Raw genomic sequence first — 20,826 nt, forward strand, 5'->3', positions numbered from 1 at the left:
GGCATCGGCTGTGGACGTGGGCTGCCGCCGAGGACGGCTGAATATTTAATCAAAGTGAGCCAAGGCTGTGCCACAGGTAGTGGTTCCCGAAGTTTGGAGGGTCAGGGGTGCCGGGGTTTGAGCTCTCCCCATGGCTGCAGGACACCCCGATGGCACCTAGGAGGGGTCCTGAGCTAGGAGGGGACTTGGAGAATAGTCCACCCACCTGCCTCATTTTACAAATGGCCACTGGAAGACGAGTGGGGAGACACTAAACTCATCAGCAAGCCTCTTTCTCCAGCCTCCCCATCCCTGTCCACATGGTGGCCCAGCCAACGCCCCGCATGACTCCCTGCACTCCTCACAGCCACAGGCGGCACCTTCCAGGCTGCTGCGACCCGCTCCTCTTCTGGCAGCCCTTGGTCACCTTCTCCCTGGTTCAGGTACTGTGACCTTGCCCCAGGAAGACTCCGAGAGCACGCACTCTCCCTGTCTCCTGACTTCCAGTCTGGCCTCCGATGGCATTCTAGAAGGAACTTTAGAAAATTCAAAGTGGGTTGCATCACTGTCTATGTGAAACAATGGCTCATACCCCTGGAGAAAATCAAAGCTGGAAGGCAAGAGGAGGTCAAGGCTTTCCCACGAACTGGTCATCCCCACATGGGCACCTTTCCCTTTTGCTTGGTTGTCTGACTGCCTCCTTCTATTCCACTTACATGCCACCTTCTCCAGGAAGCCCTCCCTGTATCTCCCTGCTAAGCCCCTGCAGTTCACTTGGCCAGGGTCTGTCTCAGGCATAGACTTTAAGCTCCATGAGGACAGGTTCATGTCCATATTGCCCTCCTCTGTGTACTTGGGCCCAGATAAGGGTCTGGCATGCAGTAGGTGGGCATTCATCTTGTGAACTGTCTGCTGAGAGGCATGGGTGGTGACTTGCCACAGGTGATGGCACTAGGGACCCCTCTTTTCTTCCTCTTCCCCTAGCCTTTCTAGGACTGTCCAGAAGGAAGCTAGTTCTTGGGAAAGCTGAGGAGGGGGTCCTCATTCCTGTCCCCATCCCAGCCTTGGACTCAGCATTGCAGCAGGGCCAGGTGTGTCTTTCCACCCGGCTGCACTGCAGGCCCCGGTGTCTCCATTCGGGGTGAAGGAGCAGGCCACAGATGGCTGCATTCGAAAGCAGGTGCAAATGCCTGGTGCATGAGCACATTTTCTTTTTGAGAGGGTGGCATCAGCCCAAATTTACCTCTAATTACAAGAACATCTTGCCTTTTGAGAAAGTGAAGAATTTCAGGGGAGTGTAGGGAGATGTTTTGGGCAGGCAGGCTCTCCTTCCGCCAGGAGCCCATTCACAGTGGCTTGTGGAAACCACTACCAACAGCCAGGAAGGCAGGGCCGGCAGAGCCTCAGGCCCCAGGACATCTCTGCCAGTCTGCCCCAGCTGGCCAGGGAGTCTCTTGACCCTGGTCTTCATTTTGGAGGAGGCTTGGGTCTTCCCAAGCAGCATGTCCCATGCTGTAGACATGAGGAGCATGCAGTGGTTTCCAGGACACCCTACTATGCCCTGCCTGCAGCCCCACTCAAACCCAGCACCCACCCCTTCCATCTCGCCCACATCTGTGGCTCCAGCCAAAGTCCCAGGTACTTCCTGGACACCGATTCTGCCCTCAGTGTGTGCACTGCCCATCCACCTTCCCCACCTTCCTCATGTCGCCCCCTGTAAGGGCTGTCCTCTCTCATTGGAGCTGCCACAGCTGCCTGGACTGGGAGCTTCTGCTCACCCATCACAGGCATGGTCATGTCACACACACACACACACACACACACACACACACACACAAACCACAAGTGTACACACATACAATGTTATGTGCACTCACACACACAAATACATTGCACACAGATGCTGTACACATGTGCACTCACTCCACATGCTCCCCCACACCCCTTCAGCCCAGAATGTTCCCACCATGTGCTTGGAGGGGCCCTATCTCTGTGTCCTTCCTATGGCCCACAGGAGACCCACCCTCTCTGACCTCACCTGCTCTCCTCTTCCCCTGGCTTGCACGTGGTAGATCAGGGCATCAGGCATGCAGGTGTTGGGGGCAGGGTGCAATTTCACAGCCCTGTTTTTTCTTTCTGTAGCACTGATCTCTCCCAGAAGGCGGGATGCCTCCATTTCTCTGTTTAGTCTGCCCGAACCATGCCAGGCTCATGAGTGCTGGGTCACAACTGTTTATATCACACACACACACTTGAAATAAATGTTTTATTTTAAAACTTAGAGTTACAGAAAAGTTGAAAAGCTAGTGCCAAGCTCCTGTGTCCCCAATACCCAGGTTCTATTGCTTATATTACCATGTGATTTGTCACCACAAATGAACAATATTGCCTAAACCCTGTGTGGTGGGCAGACGTCCCTGGCTCCTCCCTAACGCCCTCTCTGTGCTCTGTGACCCCATCCAGAAGCCGGCACGATATTTCATCATCACATCTCCCGAGGCTCCTCCAGGCTCAGCTGAGCCTCTCAGCTCTTCCTTGTTTTTGAAAACTGACCATTCTGAGGAGTGCTAGTTGGGTTATTTTGTAGATTGTCCCACAATTTGGGTGATCTGATGTTTGGTTCATGGTTACATTGGGACGATGGGTTTGGGAGAGGAAGACCACATGAAGTACCCCTCATCCTGTGGCACCTAGGGTATGTATTAGGCACAGGGTGATTCCTGATGATGCAGGCCTCCATCACCTGGCTAAGGCACGGCTGCCCAGAGTTCTCCACAGGGAAGCCCCATCTCCCGCCTTCAATAGGTACTCTTTGGAAGCAAGTCACTAAGCACTGTGCACACTTCAGGGGTGGGGAGCTATGTTCTATCTCCTCAAGGGGGGAAGCATCTACCAGAATTATTCTGTGTGAGAGATTTGTCTCTTCCACCTACTTATTTAATGATGTCTATCAGTCTGGACTCGTGGATATCCCATGCATTGGGTCACAGTCCAGTACTGCCTTGCTAGTCCCATGTCCTAGCTGCGGCCCTTGGGAGTTCCTCCTGTCAGCTCCTGTGTCCCTGGAACCTGTGGTCATTACTGGGGCACTTCCTTCCTTACACCATATGATGCTCCGGGCTTTTTTTTTTTTTTTTTTGAGACAAGGTCTGTCACCCAAGCTGGAGTGCAGTGCTGCAATCTCAGCTCATTGCAACCTCTCCCTCCCCAGGTCCAAGCAATTCTCATGCCTCAGCCTCCCAAGCAGCTGGGACCACAGGTGTGCACTACCATGCCTGGGCAACTTTTGCATTTTTAGAGACGGGGGTCTCACCGTGTTGGCCAGGCTGGTCTCGAACTCCTGGCTTCAAGTGATGCACCCGTCTCAAGCCTCTCAAAGTGCTGGGATTGCATGCGTGAGTCATCATGCTTGGCCAGAATAAGCTATTTCAGCAAAAGCCTGGTTCCTTTGATTGGAGAATGGTACTACCATTAAGGCCTGGGTGGTGTCATGCTTCAGGGTCCTCTCGGAGCTCCTGGAGAGAGCTAGGAAATAGACGTGTATATACTAACCCTCTCTGCACACCTATGGAGAGAATTATTGCTCCATCCATCAACAGACATTGTATTAAGCTACACATCCTCACATCACCAGGACCCTTGGAAAGTCACAAACTTTCTCTATGTCAGTCTTCCTGGGACAGCAGTTTAGATCAAGTTTACAGAGAGCAACCAGCCATGTAGCAAAGGCATCTATCTTTTTTTGGCGCTGGTGGTGGTGGCTCCTAGCATCTAGCTTGGGGAAGCTGCTGAACACCCCACAATCCCCAGGGTGGCCCCTACCAGAGCTGGAACCAGACCCGAAGGTCAGCAGTGCTGGGGTGAAGGCCTGGGGTGCACAGGTGAGGTAGGAGGGAAGCCCGGGAAAGCCCCTGCCGTTCCCCTGCCCACTTCATTTCCTGCTGGTGGTCTTTCTTTTCCCTCCAGAAGAGGCTCTTCCCTCTTTCTGTGGTTGCCATGTTCCACTCCCATGTGGCCAGCCTCCTCGGCAGGGCTTGGTGTCTAATGATCCCAGGGGGAAAGGGGAGCTGGAATGGGGCTGAAGCCACCAGATGGTCAGCCTTGGAAGGGAATTACAGTGGGTTTTCCCGAGAGAGGGGTGAGTGGCAGGTGGCATGACAGAAGGGAGGCCCGACCCTGCAGCAGGGCTAGGGGCAGTGAGGGCTGCAGGGCCTGAGGGTGGGGCTTCCTCTCCCCTTCCTGGGCACCCATGAACTGTGCTGTGGCACAGCCCAGACATGGGGGACACCCAGAAGAGAGGGCTGAAGTCCTGGCTTTGGCACAAGCAGGGGGCACCCACACCCCAGCCCTGCCCTGAGCTGTGCCCCAAGGCCTGCGCCTCTGGGGTTGGCACCTGCCTAAGCGAAGGCCTCTCTGCTCTCTTCCTGGCTTTTCCCAGCACCTCAGACCTTTTACCTCATTCTCCCAAGGTCTTTTCCGTCTAGTCTGCTGTGGGGCCTGGCTGGTATAACTCATGGGACTGACTTAGGCTGGGGGCAGAGGGTTTCCTGGCCTGCTGTCTCCCGGCACCTCTGCTGACAGCACCCAGCAAGGAGCCAGCATGTGCCCCGCAGCCTCTGCAGAGAGGGCTGTGGGGAAGCTCCCCTCTGGCCCCCTTTCCCCTGCCCAAGGGAGGACACGGCTAGTGGAAAGGCTCAAGAATGGACTTCAGGGGTCCCTGAGCCCCCAGAATTTTCAAATCTGAGTGGCGTTCTTGCAGTGGGGGAAGTGTCACTACTCCTGTGGGTCCAGACTTCATTTTGGAAACTCTGCCAGTTCTAGCAGGAAGGAGGCTCACCCTTGCTTCTGTGCTCAGGACTGTGGGGACACCTTGAACCCCAAGTCCTCCTAGCCATGCCCAATGTCTCCCACCAAGCCTTGTCCACACAGGGAGGGTCAGGCCACCCTGCCTGTCAAACCCCCGTTTTCTTGTCTTTTCATCTTTTTGCTCTGTCCACCCACCTATCCATTGGTCCATCCTGCAAGAACCCGAGACCTGCTCTGTCCTGAGTGTGTGATAAAGTCCTGCCCTTTGTGGTCTAGTCTGGTGGCGGGGGAGGAAGGCAGGCGCCAGCACGGTGAGCCCGGAACTCCCCACTGTGTTGATGCCATGAGGCGGGGCCATCTGCAGCGAGAGGAATCACAGTGGGGACAACCGGTTCCACGCAGGAGTGGGGGGTGCCACGTTTCCAGCAGGACCCCCAGGCAGCCACCATGGGTCAGAAGCAACCCAAGACTGTCAGACAATGCACTTGCTTCAAGGACTATAGCAGGCAGAGCTGGGCTCTATTTAGAATAAATAAAAGAGCAAACATCCACCACTCTTTTTACACAAGTTTATTAGGCACCTGCTGGATACCACATGTGGAAACAAGCTGGGCAACAGAACAATCCACAAGGCAGCTATGGCCTTGCCCTGGCTGGGGTGGGCAACAGATGAGTGCCCCCAGCAGAAGCCCCAGGCCCTGCATGCTGTGAGGTGGAGGAAGGAGGGGAGGCCTTCCCAAGGAGGGGGCAGTGAGGGTGAAGGGAGCCTCAGGGAGGAGAACGGGGACGCAGGTGGGGGGGGTGGCACTGCATCCTGTAGGTGCTTGCTGCTGAGGCTGGGGGGTGGGTGACAATGCCAGCAGTGGGGACCCATGGGAGACTGTGGCAGAGGAGTGGCACAGCGAGGTTACCACTCCCCAGCCCCCGGCCACCCCAGGGAACTTGGCAGGTGACATGACAGGCCCCTCTTACATCGACTGCCCTCCCCACTCTCAGCATGGCTGTGGGTGCGGTGTTCTCTAGAGCCCTTCGGGAGAGCCTCCACCCAACCCTCTGAATCAGGCACAACAGGATTGAGGGGGGGCCCTCCGGAAGGGTCCTTTCTCTCACCTTCCATGCAAAGTTGGGCCCAATTTCACAATGTTACTCAGAATCTCCCCTCCTTCACCCTCCTAGCCCTGCCCCATCTCAGTGGCCCATGGTGGACCCCAGATCCATGGACACGGGCCCTCTCTGCACAAAGGCTCATGCGGTGCTCAGCCAAGGCCCTCTACCCAAACATGCACATCAAACTCGCCTCCCAGCCACTCCATCTCTGTCTCAGCTCCTAGGCGGCCTTGGCAGCAGGCTCAGGACGCCATCGACAGTTCACCGTGGCTCTGCCCTGGCCTCATGCGCTGCCGTCTGGCCTTGCCATTCTTCTTCTGAAGGCTATTCTCTGATGGCTCTTCTGGCTACCTTGATCTGAGTGGCAGGTCTGTGCTAATGATGTTTCGTGTGGGGCCCCCAGAGAAGAGTCCATGAACCATTGCCTAATTCAAGTGATGCCATGGTGAAGCACCCCTGCCTGGTTCTCAACAAACGCAGCACATCAAAGAGAAGCTGGCAGCTCACTCCCCAGCAAAGCGGCAGGCCAGTTCCTCACAGTGGAGATCAACCACTGGGAGAACCATCCTGTTTCTGCTGAAGACCTGAGCTGCTTCTCTCGTGTCCTCCAGTGCTGACGGGCCTCTAGCGTCGGGTTCATGTGGCTGATTCCGGATTTCTCTAGGAGGATGGGACTGGCTGATGAGAACTGTCAGTGCAAGTCAGTCTGGCCACTCTGCCTGGAAACATTCACAAAGCAGATATGAAATAGCTGGAAAGTTAGGAACCCAGCTAGGGCTGGAGGGGGAGGTCTTTGAGGATTACTCTTGAGTGCTGCCAGTGAAGGAACAATGGTGAGGCCTCAGACTTGCTCTCTCTAGGGACCTCCTCAGGAAGAGGAAGGCTAGAAATCTAACCACAGAGCACACGTGAATAAACCTGTGGCTTCCTGCATTCCATGGGATCGTCTCATATGCAGCAGTAAGAAGGGTCTGCTCCATGACTGCTCTGCTGCCTTTTTTTTTTTAAATAGCAACTGGTTTGGAGTCTCCTATGTATTGTCTGAGGAGGTTTGGTGGTAACCAGCTACCAAAAGTCCTCTGATTTTAGGTGCCTGTGGGTAGTAGGGTTACTACCAAGAATGAATCGAGCCATTTCTAAAGAAGCCCAGTGGTGACTCTACAGTAGGCTCTGAGTGGCAGGTGCATCTGAAGAGGGTGCATTCAAAACTAGACACGCCCAACTCCAGCTCGAATGGACATGTGCGGAAAATGTGATACAGAAACCTGTAGAGCAGCCGGGTCCCGGTGGACTCAGAGACCTGCTCTTACCTCCACAAGGATCTTGTTTACCAAACACTCTTTGCTTATCAAACCTTTCCTTCAGAGGGCAAAGTTTAACTCCCATCTAGAAGAGGCTGAAGTACCATGGTTTTCAAACCAGGAACATGGCACTAATGATGGAGAGGCACAGCTGCAGAAGGCTCCAGGGACCCTTGGAAACAGACAGGTTTGGGATAAAAAGAAAGAGAAAAACAGGGCAAAGGATTAATAACAGAAACAAAACCAGGCACACACACTCACCCGCGGCGTGATCCCCTCGGTCACACTTCAGCTTGATGTCTTGCTTCCAATGCCCAGAACGGCCATCAGAGAAACTTACTTTTATGGGCAAATTTTAGCCTATTGTTTATTGTTGATTTAAGAGAAAGGCAGTTATAGTTTTGAAAACGTGGCTCTTTTTCTGATGGGGGAGAGCAGATTTCAATGAAATGGATGTGGAGTCCTAATCTCCAGGGCCTTTGTGTGTGATCTGAGACAAGCCATCTTACCCAGATTCAACTTCTTCAGGGCCCTCAAGAACAGAGTGCAAGGAGCCAGGCTTAGAGAAGCCTGTTTTGCAGTCCTCTGGTTGGCAGGAGGAAGGAGGTAGGGCTGTGGTACTCCATGGACCCTGCAGGGCCAGGGCAAGGAACGGGAACCCAAGCAGAAACCAGGCAAGTGAGCATGCGACCCAGCCCATCGTGAAATGGTAGAGCAGGTGAACCCACCTACCTCTGGTCCCAACCTTTGTCATAGACAAAAACAACCCAGGCCCACACAGGTGACCACAACCTCAGTGTGAGGTAGAACAGCTGAGACCCAGCCTCAGGTCCAACAGGTGCCCAAGACAAAGGGGTCCTCACATCCCCACCGCAGGCGACCTTCTTGGGGAAAGGGTCGAACGAATGCTGGTCAGTACGATCACTGCAGCTGTGCCATCCAGTGGAGAGGAATTTGGACACTCTGTGTCCCACCAGAGCCCCTAGGTTCTCAATCACCAGAATTCAGATGCCTGCTCCAGTGGGGGCACCAAAAATGGCAAAGAGATGCCTTCATGGCGTTGCCACAGTGAGCGCCAGCCACTCATGCACCTGACCTGGTGTTTTCGTCATGGAACTGGAGATGCAGCCTTGGGCACTGACCACTGAGCCACACAGGTGAGCTCATTTCCTCACCTATCAAGAAATAAAAACATGAAACCCACAAGGCCCTGCCTCCTGGCTTAGCTGCCAAGATGAGGCTGAGCTGAGCCCTTCAGAAGCACCAGGTTGACGAGGGGAGGGAGGCACCAGAGGCCAAATCTCCAGAGCCACACACAGCACCTTGACACCCACCCCAGGAAGCTCTCCAAGGGTGCCCCATCTACGGTCTAGGGAACCAGCTCTGACTACAGGCTGAGTCCCAAAGGGCCAAGGAAAATTCCAGAAGCACCAGCAAACCTTCTCTACACTGCCAAGCAAGAGGCCTCAGAGAAAGGCAGCCTCTCCCAGATGGACCCTGTATTGGTTTATTTTCACACTGCTGATAAAAACATACCTGAAACTGGGCAACTTACAAAAGAAAGAGGTTTAATTGGACTTAAAGTTCCATGTGGCTGGGGGTGGCTCACAATCATGGTGGAAGGCAAGGAGGAGCAAGTCACATCTTACATGGACAGCAGCAGGCAAAGAGAGGGAGCTTGTGCAGGCAAACTCCTGTTTTTTAAAATCATCAGATCTCGTGAGATTCACTATCATGAGAATAGCACAAGAAAGACCCCGCTCCCATACTTTAATCACCTCCCACTGGGTTCTCCCAAGACACGTGTGAATTTTGAGTTACAATTCCAGGTGAGATCTCGGTGGGGACACAGAGCCAAACTATATTAGACCCCCTTCAGTGAACAGAACCCAGCTACCTAATGTGGGGCAGCTCAGCTCAGCTCCTGCTCTCCCTGCCCTCCTCTTACCACAAGAATTCCATCTTCTAGTTGGGGAGACCTTCAGGCTGTCAGGGCCCTGCTCAGAGGCCTCAGGGCTTCCCACTACACTTGGAATCAGACCTCAGTGCCACAGCCATGGGCTGCCCTGCAGTCTCCTCGGCCACCCACCTTCTTCCCTGGCCCCTGCTCACTTCCTGCAGCCAGACTGGTTTCCTGCTTCCCTACAGCTCATGGCCCGCTCTTTCACACCTCAGGGACTTTCCACAGGCTGTCCCCTCTGTCCAGTGTGCTCTTTCCCCAGCTCCTGTGACTTGATGGGCTCCTGACTCATTAGAGCATCACCTCAGGCCCCTCCATCAGCCTCATCATTTTCCAGGCAGCATTTGAGGGCAGGGGTTTGAAAGGACCTCTGGAGCCTGACCAACCACTGGAGTTCAAATCCAGACTCCATAACTTTCCTGCCCAAGCAAGCTATTTGACCTGGGTGTGCCTCAGCTTCCCCATGAGGTTGCTATGAAGAGTACAAAAATTAATGCATTCCTCTAATGCCTAGAACAGGGTATGCACCACAAATCAGTAAGAGAAAGGGATTCTCTGTGCCAAGAAGCCTGAGCGTAGGGCAGGCCATGTGAGCACAGGTTAACGCTAGTGTTCCCTGGAAGCCCACAGGAGGAGACTTGCACTTCTTCAGAAGATGAGGGGATGTTCTAAGCCTTCATGTAGATGGCCCTGAAGGAATTAAGGCCTAGCTATGGTCACAACTACCATGGTCACAGCTACCATGGATTCTTCTCTGAGGCCTGGATGAGCAAGAGAAACTCTGAACCACTAAGGAAAAGGAGGGAGTTCTGAATACAAATAGGGATGAACACAGGGGCCTGAGGCCCACAAAAGCCCCAACAGAAACTCCCTTCCTCCCTTGAATCCCTTGTGCTGAAAAGCAAGACCCAGGGTTAAGACCAGCCTGGGCCTCCTCCAGCTTTCCTAAGCCATCCTCACCTCAACAAAAATGAGGAAGGCCCAGGGACGCACAGATGTTATGTTGCCATGGTAACTGCCCTAGCCCTGTGGTGCTCTGTTCAGGTTACTTAGGGGCCCACCAAGAGGAAAGCAGGTAGCCATGCTGGATCCACAGCCCCGGCCTAGCCTCTGGTGGAAGCTCACTGCCCGCCTTCCTTTGCCGTCCCCTCCCCAGACCTGGCCACTCAATGCTCATCCATCAGCCAAGTCTCCCAGACCAGTGTCACGGCAAAGGCAAGGAGGCGCCAGCCAGAACGTCGTTGCTGGGCCCCTGCCCAGTTCTGATGATGACCCTTGTTTCTTGTAAGATAATAATAGCTCCACTGTACTGCAGGGAGCGAGCAAGTGCGAATGCCTAGGGAGGCCAGGCCCCACTCAGAGATAAATAAGTGACAGGCACAGGTGGTGGCAGGCGCCGGGTGCATGCGTTGCTGGCCAACAGGGGGCAGCCATCCCCGAGCTATGGTTGTCTACCGACATGAAGAGGCAGGACCCAGAAAACTAGAGGCTCCATGAGGCCAGGAAAAGTCAAATGGCCAAAAGTTTCTGTAAAATCTGCTGATACCCAGCCGTTGGTGGTTGTCATCATTCATCCTTAAAGGAACTCCTATGTGGCTGAAAGCGTCTCTGGGTGGGAGCAGGCCTGGAGAGCAGCTTCCGGCTCCATTCCACAATGGCGGCTGGTCACCAATGAATTTTTACTATTAATAATAGCAGCGATCACCTTTCTGAGTGTCACGTGCTGCTTGTTCTTACTTAATCCTCTCCTGGCCCCTTCCCTGAAGTCAGGAAACTGCCTTGGCCCCGGGATGGAAAGTGGGGTGCTGAGGTTAGCACTCACATCTCTCTGATGCCAGAATAGGGCCCTGAACCACAGGCTCTGCTCCTACCTGTCCCCCTGAGCTAGGGCTGGGCTCTGACCTCTCCCCTCTGGCCCTGTCCTTGGTGCTTTCATACAGTTCTGCCTGCCACTGGCCCCAGCACCTGTGCTCCTGCCCGCCATCCCTGGCGCCTGGTGCTCACTCATATGACCCTTCCTGCTACCTCTTCACCAGCACTCCACATGCTGGGCTTCTTCCCAGGCCCTAATCCCACTCGGCTCTCCTGGCCATATCTAGCCACAGCGAGGCAGTGGCCTCCAAATCCCCCTGCCACTCCGTCCTGCTGCCAACTGAGCTTCCATTTGGCCTGTGACATTTAAAACTCTCTGTCTAGCCTTGGCATATAGAACCCAATACCCCCAGCTGTTTAAATACCACTGCCTCATTCAGCCCCCATGCCTGTGTATCCAATAAAAGCATAAACTGACCCTGAACACGGGGCCACTGGAACCCTCTATTCCAATCATGCCATTTGTAATTTAGCTCCTTTGTCAAATGGGTCATCAGTGCAAGCCAATTCCTGCCCCTACAAGAAGGCTGGCAAGGTTTGGGGGGCTTTGGAGCGGCAGGCCAAGGTGCAGCCATCTGTGCCCGCCTGTGACGGAAGCACATGCCTGGAGCATGGGGTGATGTCCATCACAGCTGTCCTCTCCCTGTCTCCCGACCCCAGTGGGCCCCATGGCCTTGCTATTAATACAGTGCAAAGAGGCCCAGCAGCTGGCTGGGGCCAGGTCTTTCCATGTGGATGGGGACAACTGACATCACCCTGATGTGTGCTCTGCATGTTCCCAATGTACCTTCCATCAGAAGGGGCAGGGCTGCAGTCCCCTTGGGTACTGTCTGCTGAAAATGTCCACTCTGCCTTGGCAATGGGGGAAATCACCAATGATCAACTCGGGAGTGGTGAAAGGGGGTTCAAAAGATGGGTGGTCACAGTAGAACACTCCTAGTGCTCACAGGAGCAAGAGTCTGCTCCCCTGACCGTGTCATCAGTCTACACTAGCACGGAGGCCCCAGGCCAGAGGCTTCCTCTCTCATCACTGATGCGTGGGTCCAGCACAATGCCCAGCACAAATGCACAGCCAAGGACACACCTGTGCAATGAGGAACCCCTCACAGGGAGATACAGACAGGAGGCTTCGTTTTCCTGACATGCTCTCTTTGGGGAGGAAGAAGTCACCTTCAACATATCCCAAAAGACCCCATAAAGAAAGAAGAGAAGAACCTACTCTACTGTCCAAAACTGCCAGGGGTGAAACACTACGATTTCTGGGATTTGCTGTGAAGCCTCCAGAACAAAAGGTGGGGGTGACAGAGGAAACCAGAGAAGCAGAAGCTGATGGGCAGCGCAGCTGCGCTCCAGGGCTTGCTGGCCTCCTCTCTGCCTTGGTGTGCTTGAAAATTTCCAAAACAACAAGTTTAAAAATACACATGTGAAAAATTGTTCAGCAAATATTTACTGAGGGCCTAGTATGTGCTAAGAACTCTTCGGAGGGTTCTTAGTTTGTATAGAAAGAAGAAGGGCGAGCAAAGTCCCACCACACTGGTCAGCAACAGCTCAGCCTCACAACCTCCTCTTGCCACAGCACAGTAGGTCTACCATTCCCCAAATGCCCTGGACTGGTTTCAGCTGTCCCATAACATTGACCCACGGCGGCAGTCCAAATATATACTTTAAACCTAGTATTTGAAAATACTGTCAGCAACCCCTGTGAACCTTTCAGCCCAACCCAAGAAAGAACACAGCCAGGAACTTCATCTACCAGTATGTCCTTCTCCTACTCCTGCGGTCTTCCCCACCAGAAGGAACCAAATACAGAAGCTGGGTTTTATCATATGCTCGCCGTAAACATTTTATCATGTATGCATTACCTGGCTTTGCCTACTTTTGAACTTGATGAGAGCATTGTACTTTCTGGCATCTCATCAAGAACAGAGAGCACAATGGGAGAACAGACCCAGCTCCCCCCACCCAATCTGCAGAAAAGCTGGGAGTGAGAACAAAGGTGAGCGAGTGGCTTCTGTGAGAGGCCTTCTGGCTGGAACACCACTTCAGAGTGTGCCAGCAGGAAGTGAAAAGTGGCTGGGCTCATCTCGCTGGGGTTTAATACACAGCTCTATGGACTGTTTCCTGGCTGCATCTGCAAACATAAACATGTGAAGTGGGAGCAAATGTCATAGTAAAGGCAGACTGAGACAACCCCATCTGTTGACTTATTATTAGACAACAAATGTCATGGGAAGAAAATGTGCCCCAAGTAATTTAGCCCTGTTGAAACTCAACAGGCTTCCGCTGGTTGGAATGAGAACTCTTCCTACCACTCCTCAGCTAAGAAGCACCTGAGTAGATACTGGCAGCAAAACCTCATTAGTCCCCAAGGTGGGAAATATTTGTGTCATATAAGACCACCTCTCATACCATCTCCTAGAGTCCAGACAAATGTTTCTCAGGTCAGTGAAGAGACTGGGTAGATGGGGACAGGATCAAGGAGGTGGTCAGGGCCGCACCTGGAGGGACATGGGCCACAATGCCATTTTTCAGAGCAGGCACTTGGCTTCATGTGCATTTTTAAAATACTTAACCAGAATCCAGGGACACTGGTAATCTTTCAATAGCAGTTGTATAATTTTCCTTTAACAACAAATGTTTTGACATGAAGAAATAGCTGACGTAGAGAAAACTGTCAAGTGCAGTTTCAGTACAGGCATATGGCAAAAACTGTTCAGGCTATGTGAAAACAATTGAAGTCTGAGCGAAAACGACCTCGATACTCCTAAGGGACTGTAATTTTTGTTCTAATTTCTAAGGTACTTTCATACTTAGATGGTTTTAACTGTAGTCTCTGCCAACAAAAGCCACTCATAACCCTAGGCCAGCAGCCCCCAGTCTGAATGGACCTCTACTCTCTTCAGGGCCCAGAGCTGCGGGGCATCCCATCCCTGCTAGAAGAGACTGTGTTGCTCCCCACATGGGTGAGAAAGGAGCGTGGAAGCCCAGAGTCCCTGCTGCTGCTGCTACTGCTGCTGCTGCTACAGAAAGCCACTGACAACTGGTGGCCACAGGCCTCGTGTCTCCCAATCAGCAGCCCCAGGAAAAGGTCTCTGAGAGTGCATCATTTTCTTTTTCCTGAGCTTGCTCTTTTGCTTACCTTTAGACGATGACTTCAGCAAGAAAGACAGATGAGCAAATGTCACCTTCATGCAAATAGTTCACCCAACTGAATAAGTGCTCTCAATGGCAGAACTTTCAGCTCACTGAAGTCTATTTAAAAATAGTGGGAGAAGGGAGGTTACTTCTCTTTGAAAAGTGCTAATAATAATATAACATTAATACTAATTATTTTTATAGTTATGTTACTGAGCGTGTACAGTTTTTTGCAATGTTGTCCATACTACTATTAACAACACTGATGCTGTCATGATGGAAGGACTGGGGGGGCCCAGACAGCCTGCTCTGCCTGTCATCCCAGCATCCCCCTGGTTGGCACTGCCTTTCATGCTTAAAAATGTCCTGGCTGGTTGACAAATTTTAGGGAAACCCTAGTTATCCACCATGACCAACTCATCTGTGCCCACAACAAGTTGGGAGGGGGGCGGGGAGGCCAAGGGGAACAGAGACGTGAACCTCAAAGGCTGGAGGAAGCATTCTTTAAATTGAGGCCTTTCCCTACTTAAACTGTCTAGATCCTGGATTAGAAAAGTAGATTTGGGTTTAAAACAGTCAAATAATGAGAAGGAGAAATACATGCCTTGTAATCAGAGCACCTTAAGAGTTCACCAATGGCAGTTTGAACTTCCCTCCCTCCCTCCCTCCATTTTCTTTTTACAGAGTCTCACTCAAGTATAGTGGCACAATCGCACCCGGCTGAACTAGGTTATTTCTAAAACAGCTCAGTCACCTTCATGAACAACTAAAAGAAACTGGACACAGAACCTAGGATACGCTTGGCCTCTCTTTTCTAACATCTTTTAGTTAGGTTTCCCCTAGCCCTCTCCTTGTGGCAAATTTCTGAGATATATTTCACTGAAGTTCAAATTCTTTTCTTGACAGGCTAGAGAAAATATAGACGAAGCCAAGGTCATGGGCCTCAGAAACCCAACCCCACAATCAGAGCAGGAAAACAGCTCCAAGCCCTCTCCTCTCCTAACTCAGAGGGTCTGGGGATGCTACAGGTCTTACTGTTTGCTCTACCGGAAGGAAGACAGTGGTGCTAGCACCACCCTCTGGGATGGGAGACAAATCCTCAGGCACTGCTGGTGGGGGGACACACTGGTTGCCTCGTAGAGAAGTGCAACGTAGCCAAGTTCTCTGTTGACCTGTGAACAGCAATTCCACTGCTTGATACACCTCCAGAGAAACTCCTGTGACATGTACATGGACGTGTGTGCCACGACATGGTCTGCGGTGCAGTTTCTAACAGGGACAGAGTGGAAAGAGGTGATGGCCCGTGGACCAGGAAGTGACTGTCTTCATTCAGCCCACAGACCATGAGGTGACGGTTAAATAACAAAGCAGATCCTACAGGAACCAACAGGAATGGGTTGCAGATATGCAGAAACATAAAAAGTCTGCAGTGTGGAGCCTGATGTTTAAAAACACAGCTATGTTTGCATTTTTAAAGATGACATCCTCTATGGAAACCCATTATTTGTGAAGTCGGTAACCTCTGGGAGATTTGCGAGGTGGTGTATGAAAACTGGCTGGTGCAGGCTCATCGAAGAGACATCAGCCATAGCTTTATCTAATGTTTTAAAACTATTAGATAATACATGTAATTCATATAATTGCACGTGCAATTAAACATTAAAGTTAAAAAGTCATGGCTGGGAGAAGCTGCTGATATGTCATCAGTTTCACAGTATAGATGTCTTGGAAAAGGATCTTGAGAAAAATTAACTTGCCTTTCTTTTACCTTAATCCTCCCATTTTAGGGGCCAGTTTTAAGTAATAACTGGTGCTTTTGGAACAACCAACCGAAAAAGAGAGTGCCACCAAGCCACTGGCTTTAGCCTTGGCCAAACCCTTCCTGGCTGCCACGTGGACTTTGCCAGGATGATTACTAAGGACATGGTATAGTCTATTCCTAGCTTCCAAACCACTTCTAGCCAGCTCTTGCTTTGCTCTTTCTTTAATAAGGAGCCGGAGGAATGTCAGTTCTAAAGTGATCGAGAAAAGAATGTGAAGCTGTGAGCTGTCCATTTGGTTGCTGACAAAAAATAGACCTGATATCAAGGGGGTTGACATCTGAGTCCTTGGCTCGTGTTCCCCTCCACAGGAAGATACTCTACTTGGTGTAGTAAAAAATTCAGGGACAGAACTAGGACTAGAAAACAATCAGTCTAAGAGTGGTTTTACCACTAACCAGCAGGTCCCACTTCCCTCTCTAACCCTCGGTTTCCTTGCTTGTAAAACAAAAGGGCGGAGACTTATCTCTCCAGTGCCTTCCAGCTCCAGGATGACTCCTGTTGATAATGACTTTGGTTGGAAACTCAATTTGGAGTGTTCCTCTCTTGTCTCCCACTTAGCACTAGACCTTTTCTGCTTCTATGACAGCCTCTCCACTGTGTCCAAGACCTAGAACATCTTTCAACCTGTTTGATACCTCGTCATGTGCAGTCCAAAGGTACCTTCCACTCAACAGGCCAAAGGCAGAACTCCTGACCTCCCACCACCCCACTCAATATGGCCGAACTCATGGCCTCTTTCCCTGCTTCTCTAGCTCAGTGGAAAGTACTGGCTTCCATCTAGTTCTACCTGGGTGTCATCCTGACACAGCCAATTCCCCATATCCATGTTTTCACCAAGCCTTGTAAGTCATCTTCCTAAATAACTCTAAAAGCCACTCTCACTATCCTCAGCTTTATGTAATTCTAGAACCAAGCACCTCCCTAGACCCAGCTACTATCCACTCTAGCCTCCTCTCAAATTCCATCCCCCTACTCTGTGGCCAGAGAGATCTTTAAAATACATAACTTGATTTTGGTCCCTCGTGGCCATCAGGACAAAGGCTTCCCATTGTGTATGGCTGTTCAAGACAACGACAGACTGCAGTGTGACCTGCTGGGCCCAGAGTCCCCTGCCCACCCCTCCAGACTCATGTCTGTCCTCCAGCCATGCTGACCCATTAGTTCCACTAACAGGCTCAGCTCCTTTCCAGCAGAGGGCTCGTGAATACACTATTCCTTGGCTTGGAACTGCCCCACCCCAATGCTGCCACATGCTCACCTTTCAGTTCTCTCCTCAAGTGTGCACGTATCACTTTTTCAGGAAAGTATTCCCTACCTTGCCCAAATCTAGGGTGGCTTCCTCTGCTGTATACTTGTAGGCAAATAAAAATAAAAGAACACGTTTCTTTTCCAGGGTCCTTAGCTCAGACTTTAATGAGACCCTCCTTAGCGCGATGATGCATTATTTCCAGATCCCCCTCACTGCCTGCATTCACTGCTTGCATTCACCAAAGCAAAGGACCTGGAGGGGCACTCAGTGCAGCAGTACAGACCAAACTCCATGGTTTCTAAGGCTTTCCACCAAGAAGTCACTAAAAGAAAACTGGAAAGTGAAATAAAAAAAAAAAATCCAACTTGACTGCCCACTCCAGCTTTATTTTAGGCTCTTTCTGCCTGGCTGGGCTCCTCAAAATCCTGCCCCTCACTCTCTCACCTCTTGGTCAGCACCCTCACTGCTACCAGCAATAGTCACTGGTCAGCTAGGAAGCTGGAGGCAGGATCTATATTCAGGCCTGCATCGCTCTTTTGCCAGAGATCCTGCACTGTCTCTGCCAGGTGCCTAGGCACTCAGGAGGCATGGCTGGACTTCTTGCTGGGCCGTTAACCTTCCTAAATACACAGATGATTGCTTAAGGGCTAAGATCTGATTAGAAGTCCACATATGCCTCAAACCAACTCTGCCCTTTGGAAAACTGCAGTCTTCTCATGCTCCTCTTCCCTCCCTCCTTGGTGAAGAGCTGGGAGAGAAGCGATGGCCGCTTCATGAGGGAGCTTCTAGATCAACAAAGGGAAGGACTCCCATTTATAATTACTTTTAGCCAAACAATGGATGGGGAAAAGGGGGTCCAGAAGTCATCACCAAGCTCCAGTGCGTTCTCGTTTCTGACGTCAAGAGGCCCTGCCTTTCAGTTTCCGAGTTCCGTGACATTAGGTCATGCACAATGTACGTCAGTCATGGGCCCTATTTGGAATCCTATCATCCTGGCAGTGGAGGTGACCTTGCAGACCATCCCATCCAACACCTCAGGGTTCTCATACACAAGGAAAGAAGGAGTAGAAAGAAAATACTGGCATGGAAACTCAGTATCCACTGCAGGGAAGCAAAAGATAGGTCCTGCCAGGGAACTGATCTGATCATCAACCCATCCAGATCAGCCCCTCGCACACCTGACTGACTCACAGTATTCTGAGGCCTAGGGGAGCCACACAGCCTAACACGAGGCAGGGCCTGATCTTCACCGGACTGTCTTCTGGAAAAATAAAGCCAAGCAAAAATAACAAACAAATATCTTAGAATTCTCTTTAACACAAGGCAATGCTACTGTGAATGAGGCCGATTTCCCCCCAGTTATCAGGATGGACTGATTACAGTGCCCAGATTCATTTGCCTGAAGATAATTGCCTCAATTCTCCACTTCACTTGCACATATAGAAATAGTCCCAATCTACCAGAGCCTCAGTGACTAGACATGTAAAATTGGTCTAATCATATTTTGAAGAGCTTGAGCTGAAAGTATTTCTATGAACGTGTGCCTGAACCGTGACACCACTAAGGGTTTCTCCCCTCTGGGCTTGAGGCATGCTCCCTCCCTCCCTCCCTACCACGAGTCTGAAGGGGTGAGTCAGATCCTCAACAGATGAGATGAAAACAACTTTGAGGCTCTCTGTCAGGGCTGGGGGCTGGGGGAAAAGATTGAATGTCCAGGAGAGCTGGACAAAAGACAAAGCTATGAGCCGAGAGCTTTCCTGACAGCTGAATGGTCCTTTGCAATCAGCAGTGTTTTCACCTATAGCCCCTGACTGCAGGGCTGCTGGCTACTGGTGGGCAAGGCAGAGGTAGACACCTGGGGCCAGAACTTCATGGACCAGGGATGTCCTGGGACAATGAGGTCTCAGCTGGCCGCAGGAAAGAACCAGACAAGCTCCGTGTCAATCAGGCTGGGCAGACAGCCGGAGCTCAGGATGAAGCAAGGCAGGGTGTCAGAGTCTGGGGCCGAACAGGGAACACAAGAATATCAAGCTCCAGGGCCATGGCAAAGAAACAAGACACCACGTCCAAGAGGGTCTGTACCCCAAAGCTGATGCTTTGCCTGAGCAAGGGGGCTTCTAGATGCTTCATGTTGGATCAGGAGTCTAGAAATTGCTCCTCCTGTGGCAGAGGGGGAGAGAGAGGGAGACAGGCACTGTAGGAGAAGCTCGACAGAGCACGAAGCGAAGGGGAAGTAAGGCAGCTCCTGGTAAGACAGCTCCGAGCAATCTGCACACAAAACCAAAAGCTCCTTTCTGATCCTACTCCGTTTAAAAATGAAGGGCACAAATACAGTATTGTAATCCCAACAATGGCCTGGACAGAAACCAGCCATGTCAAAAAGGTGATTATTTCCCCCTATTGTTTGCTTTTAGCTCTATATGGCATTCCCCCCAAATCTCAAAAATCAGGAACTTGAGGTTTTCACCATTTTTACTTGTGAGAGCCAATTGATATCAGTGCAGTCTGAATAACAGCAAAAAAGCACCCTAGAGAACTGAGCCAAATGCTTCTGCATTGTACCCAGTCCTCTCTGGGGAACAGGCGGGAGGGCCAAATTCTCATGCCAAATTCTCAGTGGGGTTGAGCCTTACTGGCTGATTGCCACAGTGAGGGGTGGGGAGTGCTTCAAACTCCCTGAATTCATTTCTATCCAAAGGAAAGTTTGAAAAGCTCTTCATCTTCAAAAATAGTCCTTTCCAATGATTGTCCAAAAAATATCTTCAAGACTGATTATATCCGCTCACCAGGCAGAGCAGAACCGATCTATTATATTGAGTTTCATCTTGGAAAATGAGTTGATCTCTATGGGACCCATGACAATAGCCTGCAAGCCTTCTGAGAAGCCATGATTCATCTGTCTCCCCCGGAGCCACAAGCACATGGCTTTGCACGCGGTAGACACATGGTTAGGAACAAGTCGATTGAAACCAATTCTCATGGGCTTTTAAAAATCAAAAGAAAATCTCAAAGTCAGACCAGGTAAAGACTCATCTCTTTCTGAAAACCACCAGATGAACTGTACCTCTGATTCTAACCACAGTTACTCAACTTCCCTCCCTGTCTATCTGGGCTGGAATGTATTACTCTACACCTGTCAGCAATCTGGTTTTCATATCTGGGGGCATTTAACATCAATGTGTGTGTGTTGTTGGATGGCAGGAATTCCTCAATTACTGCAATCTCCCCACAATGCCTGGAATAGTATCTTGATCATAGAAGTGGCTCAATTCACAAATGAAATAGCCAATTTCATTTGTAATTTCCGAGACAGCTCCAGGGAAGGAGGCAAAGAGGACCAATGTAATTAATAGATGGACTTGATTAATTTATTTGCTTCAACAAGTGGTGAGTTGTGGCGCAAAGAGCCTGCCTTAGTGAGGAAAACTCTCCCGTAGGCCACTGGGTCCATTGCACACATCCGTTTGCCATGCCTTAAAACTGCCACACCAGGCCGGGCACAGTGGCTCATGCCTGTAATCCCAGCACTTTGGGAGGCCAAGGTGGGCAGATCATGAGGTCAAGATCAAGACCATCCTGGTCAACATCGTGAAT

The 20,826-nt window shown here is 51.2% G+C and overlaps 1 long non-coding RNA gene across 1 annotated transcript in view; it reads right to left on the minus strand.

Annotated features, from left to right (window-relative positions):
• Nucleotides 1-6,996: 6,996 nt before the first annotated feature.
• The window catches only part of LOC108591710 (uncharacterized), a 28,559-nt gene continuing 14,729 nt past the window's right edge, over nt 6,997-20,826 (minus strand). The window contains exons 2-3 of the long non-coding RNA XR_013535263.1: nt 14,165-14,277; nt 6,997-7,365 (exon numbers count right to left, since the gene is read on the minus strand). This is a non-coding gene — a long non-coding RNA (uncharacterized LOC108591710). The remainder of the gene's footprint in view (nt 7,366-14,164; nt 14,278-20,826) is intronic.

Source organism: Callithrix jacchus, chromosome 5 (assembly GCF_049354715.1).
Source record: "Callithrix jacchus isolate 240 chromosome 5, calJac240_pri, whole genome shotgun sequence".
NCBI classification, from domain to species: domain Eukaryota; kingdom Metazoa; phylum Chordata; class Mammalia; order Primates; family Cebidae; genus Callithrix; species Callithrix jacchus.